Consider the following 18,562-nt stretch of genomic DNA (forward strand, 5'->3'; position numbering starts at 1 on the left):
CTAAGTCGTAATTCTAGAATGATGAATGGAAGGGTATATCTAGTTAGGTAGATAAGACATTGCAGCTATAATTCTAGGTGGTAGTCAAATATATAACAGTCAATTAGATGAGGAGTCTGTAGGGACATGCCTTACATGCTTTGACCCTGCTCATGGGCCAGATTGGAGGTATTCACTTCTTTTTTTTTTTTTTAATTATACTTTAAGTTCTGGGGTACATGTGCAGATTGTGCAGGATTGTTACATAGGTATACACATGCCTTGGTGGTTTGCTGCATCCATCCCCCCATCACCTACATTAGGTATTTCTCCTAATGTTATCCCTCCCCAATTTCCCCACCCCCTGCTATCCCTCCTCTGCCTTCCCTAACCCCCCAACAGGCCCCAGTGTGTAATGCTCCCCTCTCTGTGTCCATGTGTTCTCATTGTTCAACACCCACTTATGAGTGAGAAGATGTGGTGTTTGGTTTTCTGTTCTTGTGTCAGTTTGCTGAGAATGGTAGTTTCCAGCTTCATCCATGTCCCTGCAAAGGACATGAACTCATCCTTTTTTATGACTGCATAGTATTCCATGGTGTATATGTACCACATTTTCTTTATCCAGTCTATCATTGATGGGCATTTGGTTGGTTCCAAGTCTTTGCTATTGTAAACAGTGCTGCAATGAACATATGTGTGCATGTGTCTTTATAATATAATGATTTATAATCCTTTGGGTATATACCCAGTAATGGGATAGCTAGGTCAAATGGTATTTCTATTTCTAGATCCTTGAGGAATCTTCACACTGTTTTCCGCAATGGTTGAACTAATTTACACTCCCACCAATAGTGTAAAAGCGTTCCTATTTTTCTACATTCTCTCCAGCATCTGTTGTCTCCAGATTTTTTAATGATCACCATTTTAACTGGCATGAGATGGTATCTCAATGTGGTTTTGATTTGCATTTCTCTATGCAAATCAGGTGATGATGAACATTTTTTCATATGTTTGTTGGCTGCATAAATATCTTCTTTTGAAAAGTGTCTGTTCATATCCTTCATCCAATTTTTGATGGGGCTGTTTTTATCTTGTAAATTTAAGTTCTTTGCAGATTCTAGATATTAGCCCTTTGTCAGAGGGGTAGATTGCAAAATTTTTTTCCCATTCTGTTGTTTGCTGATTCACTCTAATGATTGTTTCTTTTGCTATGCAGAAGCTCTGAAGTTTAATTAGATCCCATTTGTCTATTCTGGCTTTTGTTGCCATTGCTTTTGGTGTTTTAGTCATGAAGTCCTTTCCTATGCCTATGTCCTGAATGGTATTGCATAGGTTTTCTTCTAGGGTTTTTATGGTGTTAGGTCTTATGTTTAAATCTTTAATCCATCTGGAGTTAATTTTTGTATAAGGTGTAAGGAAGGGGTCCAGTTTCTGCTTTCTGCACATAGCTAGCCAGTTTTCCCATCACCATTTATTAAACAGGGAATTCTTTCCCATTGCTTGTTTTTGTTCGGTTTGTCAAAGATCAGATGGTTATAGATGTGTGGAGTTACTTCCGAGGTGTCTATCTGTTCCATTGGTCTTTATCTCTGTTTCAGTACCAGTACCATGCTGTTTTGATTGCTGTAGACTTGTAGTATAGTTTGAAGTCAGTTAGCATGTTGCCTCCGGATTGTTCTTTTTGCTTAGGATTGTCTTGGCTATGCAGACTCTTTTTTGGTTCCATATGAAGTTTAAAGTGTTTTTTTTTTTTCCAGTTCTGTGAAGAAGGTCAATAGTAGCTTGATGAGAAGAGCATTGAATCTATAAATTACTTTGGGCAGTATGGCCATTTTCATGATGTTAATTCTTCCTAACCATGAGCATGGAATATTTTTCCATCTGTACATGTCCTCTGTTGTTTCCTTGAGTGGTGGTTTATAGTTCCCCTTGAAGAGGTCCTTCATGTCCCTTGTTAGTTGTATTCCTAGGTATTTTGTTCTCTTTGCAGCAATTGTGAATCGCTCATGATTTGGCTCTCTGTCTGTTTTCGGTGTATAGGAATGCTTGTGATTTTTCCACATTGATTTTGTATCCTGAGACTTTGTTGAAGTCGCTTATCATCTTAAGGAGATTTTGGGCTGAGACCATGGGGTCTTCTAAATATACATGATGTCATCTGCAAATAGAGACAAATTGACTTCTTCTTTTCCTTTTTCTTGCCTGGTTGCTCTGACCAGAACATCCAATACTATGTTGAAGAAGAGTGGTGAGAGAGAGCACCCTTGTCTAGTGCCAGTTTTCAAATGGAATGCTTCCAGTTTTTGCCTGTTTAGTATGATATTGGCTGTGGGTTGGTCATAAATAGCTTTTATTATTTCGAGATATGTTCCAACAATACCTAGTTTATTGAGAGTTTTTAGCATAAAGAGCTGTTGAATTTTGTCAAAGGCCTTCTCTGCATCTATTGAGATAATAATGTGGTTTTTGTCTTTGGTTCGGTTTACGTGATGGATTATGCTTATAGATTTGTATATGTTGAACCAGCCTTGCATTCCTGGGATGAAGCCAACTTGATCATGATGGATAAACCTTTTTTTTTTTTTTTTTAAAAAAAAAGATGGGGTTTCACCATGATGGCCAGGCTGGTCTTGAACTCTTGACCTCTGGTGTTCTACCCACCTCGGCCTCCCAAAGTGCTAGGATTACAGGTGTGAGCCACCACGCCCACCTGGCCTATGGATAAGCTTTTTGATGTGCTGTTGGATTCAGCTTGCCAGTATTTTATTTAAGATTTTCGCATCAATGTTCATCATGGATATTGGCCTGAAATTTTCTTCTTAGTTGTGTCTCTGCCAGGTTTTGGTATCAGGATGATGTTGGTTTCATAAAATGAGTTAAGGAGGATGTTGGTCTCATAAAATGAGTTAGGGAGGATTCCCTCTTTTTATATTGTTCAGAATAGTTTCAGAAGGAATGATACCAGCTCCTCTGTGTGTGTCTGGTAGAATTCGGCTATGAACCTGTCTGGTCCTGGATTTTTTTTGGTTGGTAGGCTATTAATTGCTGCCTCAACTTTTTTTTTTTTTTTTTTTTTTTGAGACAGAGTCTGGTTCTGTCACCCAGGCTGGAGTGCAGTGGCACAATCTTGGCTCACTGCAACCTCCACCTCCTGGGTTCAAGTGATTCTCCTGCCTCAGCCTCCTGAGTAGCTAGGATTACAGGCATGTGCCACCACACTTGGCTAATGTATTTTTGGTAGAGATGGGGCTTCACCGTGTTGGTCAGGCTGTTCTCAAACTCCTGACCTCAGGTGACTGCCTGCCTCGACCTCCCAAAATGCTCGGATTACAGGCGTGAGCCATCACACCCAGCCTGGAGATACCCACTTCTAGGAAAGAAGACTGGCTCAAGCCAAACAGGTTATTAGGGCATCAGCTAACCAGGCTAGGTTTTAGCAAGTCTTTATGCTTCGAGGAGGGAATTAGAATGTTCAGGAAGGCTATCATTGGAAATTAAGAAAAGAGAACCTCTGTGGAATCCTTGTTCTTTCAACTGGCCCAGTAGTGGAATGGCAGTAAATGAGAGTGCTGCAAGTCATGGCCTAGACTGTGGGTGTGGGAAATGTGTGCAATGAGTTAGATTTGTTGGGAATGTAAATCTATATCGTGTCTATGAAAGGAAATATGGGAGTTATCTGTCAAAATAGAAAATGTAGGCCGAGCGCTGTGGCTCGTGCCTGTAATCCCATCACTTTGGGAGGCCAAGGTGGGTGGATCATTTGAGGTCAGGAGTTCGAGACCAGCCTGGCCAACATGTTGAAACCCCAACTCTACTAAAAATACAAAAAATTAGCTCAGTGTGGTGGTGGGTACCTGTAATCTCAGCTACTTGGGAGGTTGAGGCAGGAGAATCACCTCAACCTGGGAGGTGGAGGTTGCAGTGAGCCAAGATTGTGCCACTGCTCTCCAGCCTGGGCGACAGAGTGAGACTCTGTCTAATAATAATAGAAATCAGTGGGCCAAGTGTGGTGGCTCACAACTGTAATCCCAGTACTTTGGGAGGCTGAGATGGGTGGATCACCTGAGGTTAGGAGTTCGAGACCAGCCTGACCAATATGGTGAAACCTTGTCACTACTAAAAACACAAAATTAGCTGGGTGTGTTGGCGGGCACCTGTAATCTCAGCTACTCTGGAGGAGGCTGAGACAGGAGAATCACTTGAAACTGGGAGGCAGAGGTTGTAGTGAGCTAAAATCACGCCATTGCACTCCAGCCTGGACAAGAAGATGCGAAACTCCAACTCAAAAACAGAAGAATAGAAATCAGTGAAATTAAAAGCAGGGCAAAGAGAGAATTCATATGACCAAAAATTGTTTTGTTTCTGGAAAAGATTAATCAAATTAGTTCACCTTTAGAAAGACTGATCAAGGAAAAAAGAGAAAACATAAAAATTGTCAGCGGTGAAAGAGCAGATATCATTACAGATCTTAGATATGTTAAAAAGATGTTAAGGACTATTATGAACATCTTTTTTTTTTTTTTCTTTTGAGACAGGGTCTCACTCTGTTTCCCAGGCTGGAGTGCAGTGACACAGTCACAGCTCACTGCAGCATCTATCTCCTGGGCTCAAGGGATCCTCCCAGTTCAGTCTCCCAAGTAGCTGGGACTACAGGTGTATGCCACCATGCCCAATTTTTTAATATTTTGTAGAGACAGGATTTCATCACGTTGCCTAGACTGGTCTCAAACTACTGGACTCATGCCATCCTGCCTTGTCCTCCCAAAGTGTTGGGATTACAGATATAAGCCACTGCACCTAGCCTGAACATCTTTTTGTCAATAAATTCAATAACTTAAGTGAAATATACAAAATTATTTGAATAAAGGCTCATATAGTTTCATTGGTGATTTCTATTAAATATTTAATGAAGAAATAATACCTATTTTACAGAAATTAATTTAGGAAATAGAGAAACACTTCCAAACTTGTTTAATAAATTCAGCATGACCTTGATAAGAAAACCATGACAAAGATGTTACAAGGAAAGAAAACTTCAGACCACCAGGTTTGGTGGTTCAGGTCTGTTTTCCCAGCTCTTTGGAAGACTGAGGTGGGAAGATCATTTGAGCCCAGAAGTTTGAGACCAGCTTGGGCAACATGGAAAACCCTGTCTCTACAAAAAATTAAAAAATCAGTTGGGTATGGTGGCACAAGCCACTAGTCCTAGCTACTCAGGGGGCTGAGGCAGGAGGATTGATTGAGCCCAGGAGGTTGAGGCTGCAGTGAGTAGCAGTTGCACCACTGCACTCCAGCCTGAGCAGCAGAGTAAAACCCATTCTCAAAAACAAAAATTTCAGACCAATATTTATTGTGAACAAAGATTAGTAAGTGTTTAATAAAAGACAGGTGACCCTTGAACAGTAGTGGGGTTTAGTGGTACCAGTCCCCATGCATCGTCGAAAATCCATATATAGCTTTTGACTCTCCAAAAAAAAGTTGTTTGTTATTTTTTATTTTTCGTGAGATAGTGTCTTGCTCTGTCACCCAGGCTGGAGTGCAGTGTTGCAATCTCACCTCACTGCAACCTCCGCTTCCTGGGTTCAAGCGATTCTCTTGCCTCAGCCTCCAAGTACAGGAGTGTGTCACCATGCCCGGCTAATTTTTGTATTTTTAGTAGAGATGAGGTTTCACCATGTTGGCCAGGCTGGTCTCGAACTCCTGGCCTCATGTGATCCACCTGCCTTGGCCTCCCAAAGTGCTGGGATTACAGGCATGAGCTACTGCACCTGGTGCAGAAACTTACTACTAATAGTTTACTGTTCACTAGAAGCCTCACTAATAACAAACAGTTGACTGACACATATTTTGTATAGGTATTATATATTGTATTCTTAAAAAAAAGTAAGCCAGAGAAAAGAAAATGTTACTCAGAAAATCATAAGGAAGATAAAGTACATTTATAGTACTGTACTAAATCTATGTATACCACAAGTTTACATTGTCTGTTTATAAGACGAATCGTCATTCTGAAGTGGCAGGTATCTGGAGTTGCAGACCTCAATCTGTAGAACATATCGATTCAACTTTTCTTTATAATGTCATGACTTTTCTCTGCTTCTTGGGAGCATTTCCAGCATCACTAGTAGCACTTCATCTGGGTACCATGGTGTTATTCAGGGTTTACAGAATTGCAGTAAGCATCATGAAAAATATACAAGAACCACAAGAGATCATTTTTTTTACTGCAATATGCAATTTATTAGAGTGATAACTGCTCTTGCTGAGATGACATGATTAACGTCATACAGCATTTTAAGCAGATCCTCATAACACTTGAGCTCACTGCAGTATTAATAGGAGGTAGCTACAACATTATTACAGCTATATAATATGTAGTATAGTTAATTATATGCAGTTATTTAATAGTTATTTGAGGCAGGGTCTCGCCATGTCACCAAGGTTGGAGTGCATTTCCATGATCATTGCTTATTTTTTTTTTTTTTTTTTTTTTTTTTGAGACGGAGTTTCGCTCTTGTTACCCAGGCTGGAGTGCAATGGCACGATCTCGGCTCACCGCAACCTCCGCCTCCTGGTCTCAGGCAATTCTCCTGCCTCAGCCTCCTAAGTAGCTGGGATTACAGGCACACGCCACCATGCCCAGCTAGTTTTATTGTATTTTTAGTAGAGACGGGGTTTTACCATGTTGACCAGGATGGTCTCGATCTTTCGACCTCGTGATCCACCCGCCTCGGCCTCCCAAAGTGCTGGGATTACAGGCTTGAGCCACCGCGCCCGGCCGATCATTGCTTATTACAACCTCTACCAATACTCCCACCTCAGCTTCCTGAGTAGCTGGGACTACAGGCATGTGCCACAATGCCCAGCTAATTATTATTATTATTATTATTATTATTTTGTAGAGACAGGTATCACTATGTTGCCCAGGCTGGTCTCAAACTCCTGGGCTCAAGCAGTTCTCCTGCCTTGACCTCTCAAAGTGCTGTGATTATAGGCATGAGCCACTGTGCCTGGCCAGTTATGATTTAGTACTGCATCTTTATATTTGTTTACATTTCTCCTGACTGCAAATGCTGTCGTATATGTTCTGTAAGTGTTTGTGCACTTAAGTTTCGAGAAATTTTAACTTTTTATAATAGATTTGTATAAACTTTAGGGTGGTAAATGATAAAAATCAACTAGTATCTACATATATTTTATGCATTCATGACATACCTCACCTTTTCTTAATTTAAAAAATATTTCTAGGCTGTGAGATTTGTCTGCAAGTTTTTTCAAGTTGTCACAAATCTCCAAAAATTTTTCCAAAGTTTTATCAAATTTATCAAAACTAACACACACAAATATAGACTGTACAGTGTATGTGTACTGTATACACACAAACATAGGCTGTACAGTGTACATGTACTGTACACACACAAACGTAGACTGTACTGAATGTAAATAAATATTGAATATATGTTACGTTCAGGGACAGGCTGACTTATTGTTGATATGTCAGATCTGCCTAAATTGAGCTAAAATTCACTAATTCCAATCAGTTTCAGCAGATTTTTTAAAAAACAGAAATAGCAGGCTGATTTGAAAATTTACATGAAAATGAAAAGGACCTAGAATGGTCAAAATAATCTGAACAAATAAACACAGTGAAAGGATATTCAGTGCTTAAAATGAGCTACAGCAATAAAGACAATGTGGTATTGGCATAAGTATATATATATAGGTCAGAGGAACAAAATAGAAAGTTCAGACATGAGTCATAGCTGCGTGCTATGGCTCATGCCTATAATCTGAACACTTTATGAGGCTGAGATGGGAGGATCTCCTGAGGCCAGGAGTTCAGCCTAGGCAACATATTGAGACTGTCTCAAAGAAAAAAAAAAAAAAGATTTAAAAAAAAAAAAAACAAATTAAAAAAAAAAAAGAAAAAGAAAAATGAAAAGAAGAAAAACAAAAACAAAAAAACCCCCAAAAAACAAAAATAAAATAAAAATTAAAAAAAAGAAAAAGAGAGAGAGAGAGGGAGAGAGAGAGAGGGAGAGAGACTGTCTCTACAAAAATGTAAAAAGGCCAGGAGCCTGTTATCTACGCATTTTGGGAGGCTAAGGTGGGCAGATCACCTGAGGTCAGGAGATTGAGACCAGCCTGGCTAACATGGTGAAACCCCCATCTGTACTAAAAATGCAAAAATTAGCTGCACATGGTGATGCAGGCCTGTAATCCCAGCTACTCCGGAGGCTGAGGCAGGAGAATTGCTTGAACCTGGGAGGTGGAATTTGCAGTGAGCTGAGATCGTGCCACTGCACTTCAGCCTGGGCAGCAAGGTGAGACTCCATCTTAAAAAACAAACAAATCAAAACTTAGTTGGGTAGAATGGAGTGTACCTGTAGTCCTAGCTTCTTGGGAGGCTGAGAGAGGATCACTTGATCTCAGGAGTTCAAGATTACAGAGAGCTAAGATTTTACCACTGTACTCCAGCTTGGATAACAGAGTGAGACTCTAGCTCTTAGAAAAAGAAAAAAGAGTTAGGCCAGATGCAGTGGCTCACACTTGTAATCCCAACACTTTGGGATGCTGAGGTGGGAGGATCACCTGAGGTCAGGAGTTCAAGACCAGCCTGGCCAACATGGTGAAACCCCATCTCTACTAAAAATACAAAATCAGCCAGGTGTGGTGGTGAGCGCCTGTAATCCCAGCTACTCGGGAGGCTGAGGCAGGGAGAATTGTCTGAACCCAGGTGGCAGAGGTTGCAGTGAGCTGAGATAGCACCACTGCACTCCAGCTTTGCAACAGAGCAAGACTCTGTCTCAAAAGAAAAGAGATGAGCCATTGTATGTAAATTCCACCATAAATGACACAGCAGTTAAAAAACCCAGCATTGTAAACAACAGACAGAAATTTAGAAAGAAAGAACTTTTTCCTAAGAAAGGCATGTAATAATGTCATGCAGTTTTTTTGTTTTGAGACAGGGTCTCACTCTATTGCCCAGGCTGGAGTACAGTAGCACCATCATAGCTCACTGTACCCTCAAGGGATCCTTCCACCCCAGTTCTTGAGTAGCTGGGACTACAGGCATAAGTCACTGCACCCAGCTAATTTTAAATTTTTTTTGTAGAGACAAGGTCTCGCTTTGTTGCCCATGCTGGTCTTGAACTGTTGGCTTCAAGCATTTCCAAAGTGCTGGGACTACCGGTGTGAGCCACTGCACCTGGCCACTGAACAAGTTTTGAGAGTAAAACCTATTAGGGCAAACCTCTAAGATTGAATGGCTTTTTCTATCAGATTATCTGGGATGAAACAGCATAAGCTATATTAGTGATTGATGTGTTTTGTTGCAATGATGGAGAGAATCTTGCTATCTAAACCAACTGCTTCAGTGTTGTGTCATATCTTTGTTTAAAGAGAAACCTGTGGTGTGGCTTGGCAGTGAAATATTTTGCTGTAGATTTGGGTAGGAAGCTTAGAAACCAAGGCCCTGGCTGTGATCACCTCCTCGATGGAAAAAATGGTGAAGGAAGCAAAGTTTATTTGTGGACTTTATTATTTCTTCTATGAGGGTTCAATTTTTATGGAAGCTAAAGCAGATTGACTCTTGTAACTTATTGACCCTATTATTAGCAATCAGGATGCTGAATTACAGAGGGCAGGATATTGTGAGAGTTGAATGAACGCAGGGTTAGGTCCCATTTCTGTTATTTACTTAGTTCCAGCTTTACCACTGGCTAGCTGTGAGTCTTGGGCAAGTCATTAAACTTTTTGGCCATTTGTTTCCTCATTGGCAAATATAGATTTGGACTAAATTATTTAAGATTCCTCCTCGCTCTGAAATTCTGAGAATCTGCAAATCTAAGAATTTTCACTTCCCAACATTGTGGTACATTTTCACAATGATGTCTGAGAGCCTTTCCCTGTCGTCTCTTTGGCAGATTGCAATCCTCTGGCAGAAATGAAACTTGATCAAAATCTGTTTCTCCAACCCGATTTCATCTTAGCTTTTTACACTCTGTAACAGTAACAGATGGCCAGAAAATGTTTTCCCACATACTTGAAGTGGAATAAATAGCAGGCTGCCATTAGTCTTTTTAGCTGCCCTTGGACTCTGAATGATAATATCCTTAATTAGGAACACAAATGCTGAATAAGTTTGTGCCGGGGACTGTGGGGTATAAAAAGAGAAGTGTATAACATAATTATTCTCAAGAATTCAGTATCCAATTGCAGTTTGGGAATTTTAGACTGCATATTGAAGATGACTTGGAATAGTTGGTTTTATCATCACATTGCTGCAGTTTAACCCAGTTGTACTCCATTATAGGCAGAGCGTTTGAGCTATTGCTCCCTCTCCAGTTGATGAGAGAGCTGAAACTTGGGCCTCCTCTCAGAGCTGTGGTTTCCTTGACAGAGCAAACCTCCCCAACCCTCTCCAAGAATAGCGGAGCTCATGGAACATCTTTTATTTTTATTTTTTGAGACAGAGTCTCACTATGTCACCCAGGCTGGAGTGCAGTGGGTGCAGTGTGACGATCTTGGCTCACTGCAACCTCTGCCTCCTGGGTTCAAGTGATTCTTGTACCTCAGCCTTCCAAGTAGCTGAGATTACAGGTGTGTGCCACCATGCCCAACTAATTTTTGTATTTTTTTTTTTTTTTTTTTTTTTGAGACGGAGTTTCGCTCTTGTTACCCAGGCTGGAGTGCAATGGCACGATCTCGGCTCACCGCAACCTCCGCCTCCTGGGCTCAGGCAATTCTCCTGCCTCAGCCTCCTGAGTAGCTGGGATTACAGGCACGCGCCACCATGCCCAGCTAATTTTTTGTATTTTTAGTAGAGACAGGGTTTCACCATGTTGACCAGGATGGTCTCGATCTCTCGACCTCGTGATCCACCCGCCTCGGCCTCCCAAAGTGCTGGGATTACAGGCTTGAGCCACCGCGCCCGGCCTAATTTTTGTATTTTTATTAGAGATGAGGTTTCACTATGTTGCCCAGGCTGGTCTCAAACTCCTAGGCTCAAGCAATCCACCTGCCTTGACCTCCCAAAGTGCTGGGAGTAACAGGCGTGAGCCACTGTGCCCAGGTATTTTTATTTTTTAAAACTTATTCTTTATTAGTGCTCTACAATGCAGGCAAAATCAGTTAAAGAATTCTTACTGGGCCGGGCACGGTGGCTCAAGCCTGTAATCCCAGCACTTTGGGAGGCCGAGGCGGGTGGATCACGAGGTCGAGAGATCGAGACCATCCTGGTCAACACGGTGAAACCCCGTCTCTACTAAAAGTGCAAAAAATTAGCTGGGCATGGTGGCACGTGCCTGTAATCCCAGCTTCTCAGGAAGCTGAGGCAGGAGAATTGCCTGAGCCCAGGAGGCGTAGGTTGCGATGAGCCGAGATTGCGCCATTGCACTCCAGCCTGGGTAACAAGAGCGAAACTCCGTCTCAAAAAAAAAAAAAAAAAAAGAATTCTTACTGCCTTTTTTGAGTAGCTTGAGTATGCTTTTTTCATCGAATCCTAGAAGTAAACTGGTAAGTGAAAAAGCATATGTATGTTTTATCATTATTAGTCACAGGAGAACCGCAGCCCTTTGAGTGCTTGAAGAACTCTTGGTTGTTTATTGTTGTTCAGCTTTTGGTGATTGCTTGCTTGTATTGTTAATCTTAGACCTGATGGTGCAGTATCCTCTGTGATCTCTTGTCAACGTGTTGGTAGAGACTGGGTGTCACTGCTGGAATGGTGGTAAACTAGCCCTGGGCATACTTAAGAAAAAGTTTATTAATCTGGTTGGGTTCGTGAAGTGCAGAAAGGTTTCTGATGGAATTACACTATTAACCAATTACCCAAAAAGTTTGGGTGTATTCCTCTTACGCAGGTTAAGCAGTCCATGGTAAATTATAAAAAGGGAAAGAATGTCCTCCAACCACTTCTGAGATACCTTATAAATTTATTCTGTGCCAGGTGTGTTTTGGGGGAACTTCATAATATTAAAATATTAGGAAAAAAACCCAGTGAGCACACCTGGGTTCATAGTGGCTCTTCTTGTCCTGCCATCTGGGGCAAACTGCTTCATATCTGAACCTCATGCTCTTCCTCTGAGCAATGGGGATAATAATGGATCCCTCATGTGGGATATTGCAAGGATGAATTGAGATGTTATTAAGAACCTTTGTTCAGTGCCTGATGCAAAGTAAAATGTCATTATCATTAGTAGTTTGGTTTTGCTGGTCCAGGCCAGAGAATAATGCTTTTTCCCATTTGTGATGTACAAAATAAATTATGGTGTGTGTGTGTGTGTGTGTGTGTGTGGTTTTTTTTTTTTTTTTTTTGACAGAGTCTTGCTCTGTTGCTCAGGCTGGAGTACAGTGGCATGGTCTCAGCTCACTACAACCTCTGCCTTCCGGGTTCAAGTGATTCTCCTACCTGCCTCAGCCCCCCTAGTAGCTGGGATTACAGGCATGCATCACCACACCTGGCTAATTTTTGTATTTTTAGTATGAATGGGGTTTCTCCATGTTGGCCAGTCTGGTCTCAAACTCCTTGCCTCAGATGATCCATCCACAAGTGCTGGGATTATAGGCGTGAGCCACCGCGCCTAGCCAAATTATGTTTTACAAATGAAATTTTCTTTTTTTGTTTGTTTGTTTGTTTTTGAGTTGGAGTTTCACTCTTGTTACCCAAGCTGGAGTGCAGAAATTTTCTTTTAGCTGACAAAAGGATATTGATCTGGTCCAGCCTATGGGGCAAAAAGATATACAATTATTATTATTTTATTATTTGTTTGTTTAAGACAGAGTCTTGCTCTGCTGCCCAGGCTATAGTACAGTGGTGCAAACTTAGCTCACTGCAGCCTCTGCCTCTGGGTTCAAGTGATTCTCATTCCTTAGCTTCCCAAGTAGCTGGGATTATAGGCGTGTCCCACCATGGCCTGGATAATTTTATTTGTGATTTTTTAGTAGAGATGGGGTTTTACTATGTTGTCCAGGCTGGTCTCAAACTCCTGGCCTCAAGCCATCTATCTGCCATGGCTTCCCAAAGTGCTGGGATTACAGGCTTGAGCCACCGCGCCCGGCTATTTTTTTTTTTTTTTTTCTGAGATGGAGTCTTGCTCTGTCGCCAGGCTAGAGTGCAGTGGCACGATCTTGGCTCACTGCAACCTCCGCCTCCTGGGTTCTAGTGATTCCCCTGCCTCAGCCTCCCGAGTAGGTGGGACTGCAGGCGTACGCCACCACACTCCGCTAGTTTTTTGTATTTTAGTAGAGATGGGGTTTCACCACGTTGGCCAGGATGGTCTCTATCTCTTAACCTTGTGGTCCACCCACCTCGGCCTCCCAAAGTGTTGGGATTACAGGCGTGAGCCACTGCGCCCGGTTGTAACTTATTCTTAACTCTGTATATGTTTTATTTTTTCTGAAGTATGTTTCTCTCTTTTCAGAGAAGTCGTCAGTTAGAAAAGGCCCACATCACTTTCTTTTCTTTAAAGGTGGCTGGGCACAGTGGCTCACACCTGTAATCCCAACACTTTGGGAGGCTGAGGTGGGAGGATTGCTTGAGCCAAGAAGTTCCAGACCAGCCTGGGTAACATAGGGAGATCCCGTCTCCACAAAAAAATTTTAAAAATTAGCTGGGTATAGTGACATGCACCTGTGGTTCTTGCTACTCTGGAGGCTGAGGTGGGAGGATCCCTTGAGCCCCCAGAGGTAGAGGTTGCAGTGAGCTGTGATCACGCCACTGCACTCCAGCTTGGATGACAGAGTAAGACTGTCTCAAAAAATAAAATGAAATAAAAGTGGCTTTTTATCAAACAAAAGAGCAATTTATCTTAGTGGTTCTCAGCCTTTTCTCCTTAATCCTGCCTATCAGAGGGAGATCCTTACTCCCATCCCTGACAGTGGCTCACTTCTACAGGAATTCTCAGCTGGGGTAGAAAGGTAACGTCTTAGTAGAATCAGTGTGGTTGGAGAGGAGGAGACATGTAGTCTTCAAAACTCATTCTGTCTCTAAAAACATTCTTATCTTTCTAAGAGTAGTAGTAGTACTTCTGAAGTATGCACTACCCCAATTTCTGAGTCGATATGGCTTCCCTGATCACTTAAGATTAGAGAAAGTGTTACTAGGACAGTAGAAGGAAATAATTATAGTTTATTTAAATACATAAGAGACTTGAAAAAGAAAGCCTGTCTCTGCCATGTGATTACAAATAATGTTGAGTTCTGTTTTCTGCTTTCCCTTCTCTCAGGACTGTCTCCTCAGAGTTTTTAGGGGCATGCACTATCTTCCTTTACTTCCTTTTGTTGTTGTCTTATGAGGAAGTATTTAGATGGGCTTTTTTCTCCTTTGTACCCTAGTCCTATTTCCTTGTGGATAGCCATTTGTTTAGGAAAAGGACTGAAAAGCCATTTCTTTCCGAAGAGAAAGAATCACCTTCCCTCTGTGGCAAGTTAGTTTTCAGAGGAAAAGAGCTATTTATTGAAAACTTATCTTTTTGGTTCAGAGGTAAAGTTAGTTCATACTCAGTAAATGTAGATTAAATTTTTTAAAGTGAATTAAAATCTGTAAAATTATATGTAAGGGCCTGGGATTTTATTTTACCCTTAGAAGCTAATTATTAACTCCTGTTATTTCATGGATGCTGGCAGAACACACAAGACTTCTGGATCAGAGACAAAGGACTTTATTACTCACAGCCTGTTTTTCATGGCCCAGCAAGCAGCATAATAAATATAATGTTTATATCAATTTTCCTTGCCCCCAGTGTACTGTGGGAGTGACATGAATGGGTCCAGATGGATGCCTGCATATGTGTTATAGGAATAAAACACTGAGCCCTTGCTTTTGTAGTAAATGGTAAGCAGGCCTGTTCTTTGTCCTAGTGGGAGAAATAATTTCCTTACTGAAAGCTCTTCTCTGCAAACACAGTCCTGAGAAGAGGCCTGAGTAAGAAGTGATTAGGACCATGGATTCTTGACAGTCCCAGCAAGACATGTAGGATTGAGAGAGACCCATTGGGCCAGGCTTGGTGACTCACATCTGCAATGCCAGCACATTGGGAGGCCAAGGCAGGTGGATCGCTTGTGCCCAGGAATTTGAGACCAGCCTGAGCAACATGGTGAAACCCCATCTCTACAAAGAATATAAAAATTAGCCGAGCATACTGGTGTGTGCCTGTAGTACCAGCTGCTAGGGAGGTTGAGGTGGGAGGATCACCTGAGCCCATGAGGTTGAGGCTGCAGTGAGCTATGACGGTGCACTCCAGCCTGGATGACAAAAGTATCGGAAAAAAAAGAGAAAAAGATCTATGGAAGAATAGCACTCCCAACACTAAGTATGTAAACAGATAATTCATAGAAATCTTAGAAAAATGTGTTATAAAACATTTGCCTTACAAAAGGTGTGGAGTAACATAAAGAGAAGCCATACAGTCACCTCTCAACTTGAGAAGTAAGCATTATCCACATAGTTGAAGCTTCCTGTAGACCCATCCTCTCACCCTACAGGTAAACACTTTCCTAAATTTGTCATCATTCCAGTGCATTCTTATGTATCCTTTAATATACAATATTGTTTTGTATGTTCACAAACTTCTAAAAATGATTTTTACTATCATTTAAAAATTGTTAAAGAACTTTTCTTTTTTTTTTTTGAGATGGAGTTTCGCTCTTGTTACCCAGGCTGGAGTGCAATGGCACGATCTCGGCTCACTGCAACCTCTGCCTCCTGGGTTCAAGCAATTCTCCTGCTTCAGCCTCCCGAGTAGCTGGGACTACAGGCGTGTGCCACCGTGCCCAGCTAATTTTTGCATTTTTTTTAGTAGAGACGGGGTTTCACCATGTTGACCAGGGTGGTCTCAATCTCTTGACCTTGTGATCCACCCGCCTCGGCCTCCCAAAGTGCTGGGATTATAGGCGTGAGCCACTGTGCCTGGCTAAAGAACTTTTCATACTATTTTCTTAGTACTTTAGAAAAAAATTTCAAAGATAAACTTTTGCACGTCATGATTTTATGGTCCAAGAAAAAGCAAAAACACTAAAACATAGTTTAGTAAAAGGAAAAGACACATAGAGTGAAAAAAGTTGGTAAATATATAGATATATAACTCTGATGTAAACTGTTAGCATCTAATATATGTAAAAGCTAAGTATAGTTAAGGTTGGTGGCCAAAATATAATTCATTACTGGGGTGGAAAATAGTGACTATGAGAGGGAGCAACAGGGAATTAGAGGAATGAGATTAATCTAGATTAATTGTCTTACAGGAGAGAGGGTTATGCTATGAGGAACTGGCCTTAAATTGGTCCAGCCAAAAAGATGAGTAGTTAGCCTGCAGGGCAGTTAGCTAAAATACATATAGGCCAGCGTTCTGTTGGGTCACCATTTGGATTAGGAAGAATGGTCAACACTAAGCCCCTTACCTTGAAGAGCTTAGTCTAATTGAGCAGGGGTGGTTATATTATGCATTTGAGAATTAGAGAACATCCTAAGACTTTGTCATATGATTTTGACCTATACATGCGTTACAGATTCCAGGAGTGGAGAATAAAAGAGTTTAATGTGGCCAGGCACGGTGGCTCACACCTGTAATCCCAGCACTTTGGGAGGCTGAGGCTGGTGGATCATTTAAGGTCAAGAGTTCCAGACCAGCCTGGCCAACATGGTGAAACCCTGTCTCTACTAAAAACACACAAAAAAATTAGCTGGACGTGGTGGTAGGTGCCTGTAATCCCAGCTACTTGGGAGGCTGAGACAGGAGAATCCCTTGAACCCTGGAGGCAGAGGTTGCAGTGAGCCCAGATTGCGCCACTGTACTCTGTCCTCGGTGACAAGAGCCTATTTTTCATTGCCCAGCAAGCAGCATATAAGAAATTAAAAAAAAAAAAAAAAAAAAAAAAAAGAGTTTATGTGAGTTACAGCAGTTAGGGGAAGAAGGCCTCAGGGAGAAATCTCCAACTCGGTCTTGCATGGCAGATAGTAGTGTAGAGGGAAAGGAAAAGGGAGTGGCTTGTGAGAGCACAGGAGCAAGTCCTGGAGCAGTGAGAAATAGTGAAGACTGGCCTGTGTGAATATTTTATATCAAGACCATTTGACTGATGGAATTTCCTGTGGTCTGGATTTTGCTGATTGCACACTTACAGTGTAGCTCAGCAGTTTTCATCTGTCTTCAGTATTTCCTTCAAATTAGCAGCTCTACCCAGTGGCTTGAGATTCAAGTTCAGTCTCTTTGGGAAGACTATAGGTGACTGGTTGTTCTTTTATCATATCAGTAAAGATATGTGTAGGGGTCTGGGATTTCATTTTACTCTTAGCTTATTACTGTTTCACATTCTTTTTTTTTTTTTTTTTTTTTTTTTTGAGACAGAGTTTCGCTCGTTACCCAGGCTGGAGTGCAATGGCGCGATCTCGGCTCACCGCAACCTCCACCTCCTGGTTCAGGCAATTCTCCTGCCTCAGCCTCCTGAGTAGCTGGGATTACAGGCACGTGCCACCATGCCCAGCTAATTTTTTGTATTTTTAGTAGAGACGGGGTTTCACCACATTGACCAGGATGGTCTCGATCTCTTGACCTCGTGATCCACCCACCTTGGCCTCCCAAAGTGCTGGGATTACAGGCGTGAGCCACCGCGCCTGGCCAGTTTCACATTCTTAACTTCACATAGGTCCCTCTTCTGTTATTTCAAGTAGTGCTAAAAAATATAACAGCTTACTTCTTGAGATAATAAGTCAGATCCCCTACCTTACTTTTATCTGGACCATCTCTTTTCTTCATTTCTGCCATCCCTATCTTGCTTTTTTAAAATTCTTTTTTGTGTGGGGATCCTTTCCTAAGGAAGGAGCCTGGGAAGGTTAGTTTCATGAGTTTGTAGGGCTAGACTGCTCCAGGTCCTTGGGGTCTCACCAGGGATCCCTTGCAGAGGACAAAAGCCCCTCCCAGTATCAGTTACTGTTCTCAAAGCAGCTCCTATTGCTTTTCACTTAATCGTTGTTGGTTATCTTGGGGTTCTTGTGTTCTCAGTTGTCAGATGCCCTTTTGCTTCCCTCTCCTTTATTCTGGACATCTGGATAGCAATTATGTCTTGTGGCTGTTGATGTTTTTTCCTCACCCACTTGTATGTGGGGATTTATGAGGATACCTTATCTTCTGTTATGTTTTAAATGTTTTCCATGGACTTTCTGTGGTGTTACCTAGTTGCTCTGTCTGGTTTTTGCTTGCTTGTTTGTTTTTGATAATGGATCTTGCTCTGTCACCCAGGCTAGAGTGCAGTGGCATGATCATGGCTCACTGCAGCCTCAACCTTGCAGGCTCAAGTGATCCTCCCACCTCAGCCTCCTGAGTAGCTGGGACTACAGGCATGCATTACCATGCCAGACCTATTATTATTATTATTTTTTTTTTTGGTGGAGATGGGAGTCTCACTACGTTGCCCAGGCTTATCTTGATCTCCTAGGCTCAAGTCATCTTCCTGCCTCAGCCTCCCAAAGTGCTGGGATTACAAGCATGAGCCACCACTCCTGACCCTCTCTCTGTTTTTATGTTGGGGTTCAGAAATATCAAAAGACTACATTGCCATTGCTACAGCTATTGCCCCAGAATCCCTATTG

The 18,562-nt window shown here is 41.8% G+C and overlaps 1 protein-coding gene across 2 annotated transcripts in view; it reads left to right on the plus strand.

The window, feature by feature from the left end:
• The window catches only part of BLTP3A (bridge-like lipid transfer protein family member 3A), a 94,879-nt gene that overhangs the window by 17,501 nt on the left and 58,816 nt on the right, over positions 1-18,562 (plus strand). The window lies entirely within an intron of this gene.

The sequence above is a fragment of the Saimiri boliviensis genome, chromosome 4 (assembly GCF_048565385.1).
Source record: "Saimiri boliviensis isolate mSaiBol1 chromosome 4, mSaiBol1.pri, whole genome shotgun sequence".
Classification (NCBI taxonomy): Eukaryota; Metazoa; Chordata; class Mammalia; order Primates; family Cebidae; genus Saimiri; species Saimiri boliviensis.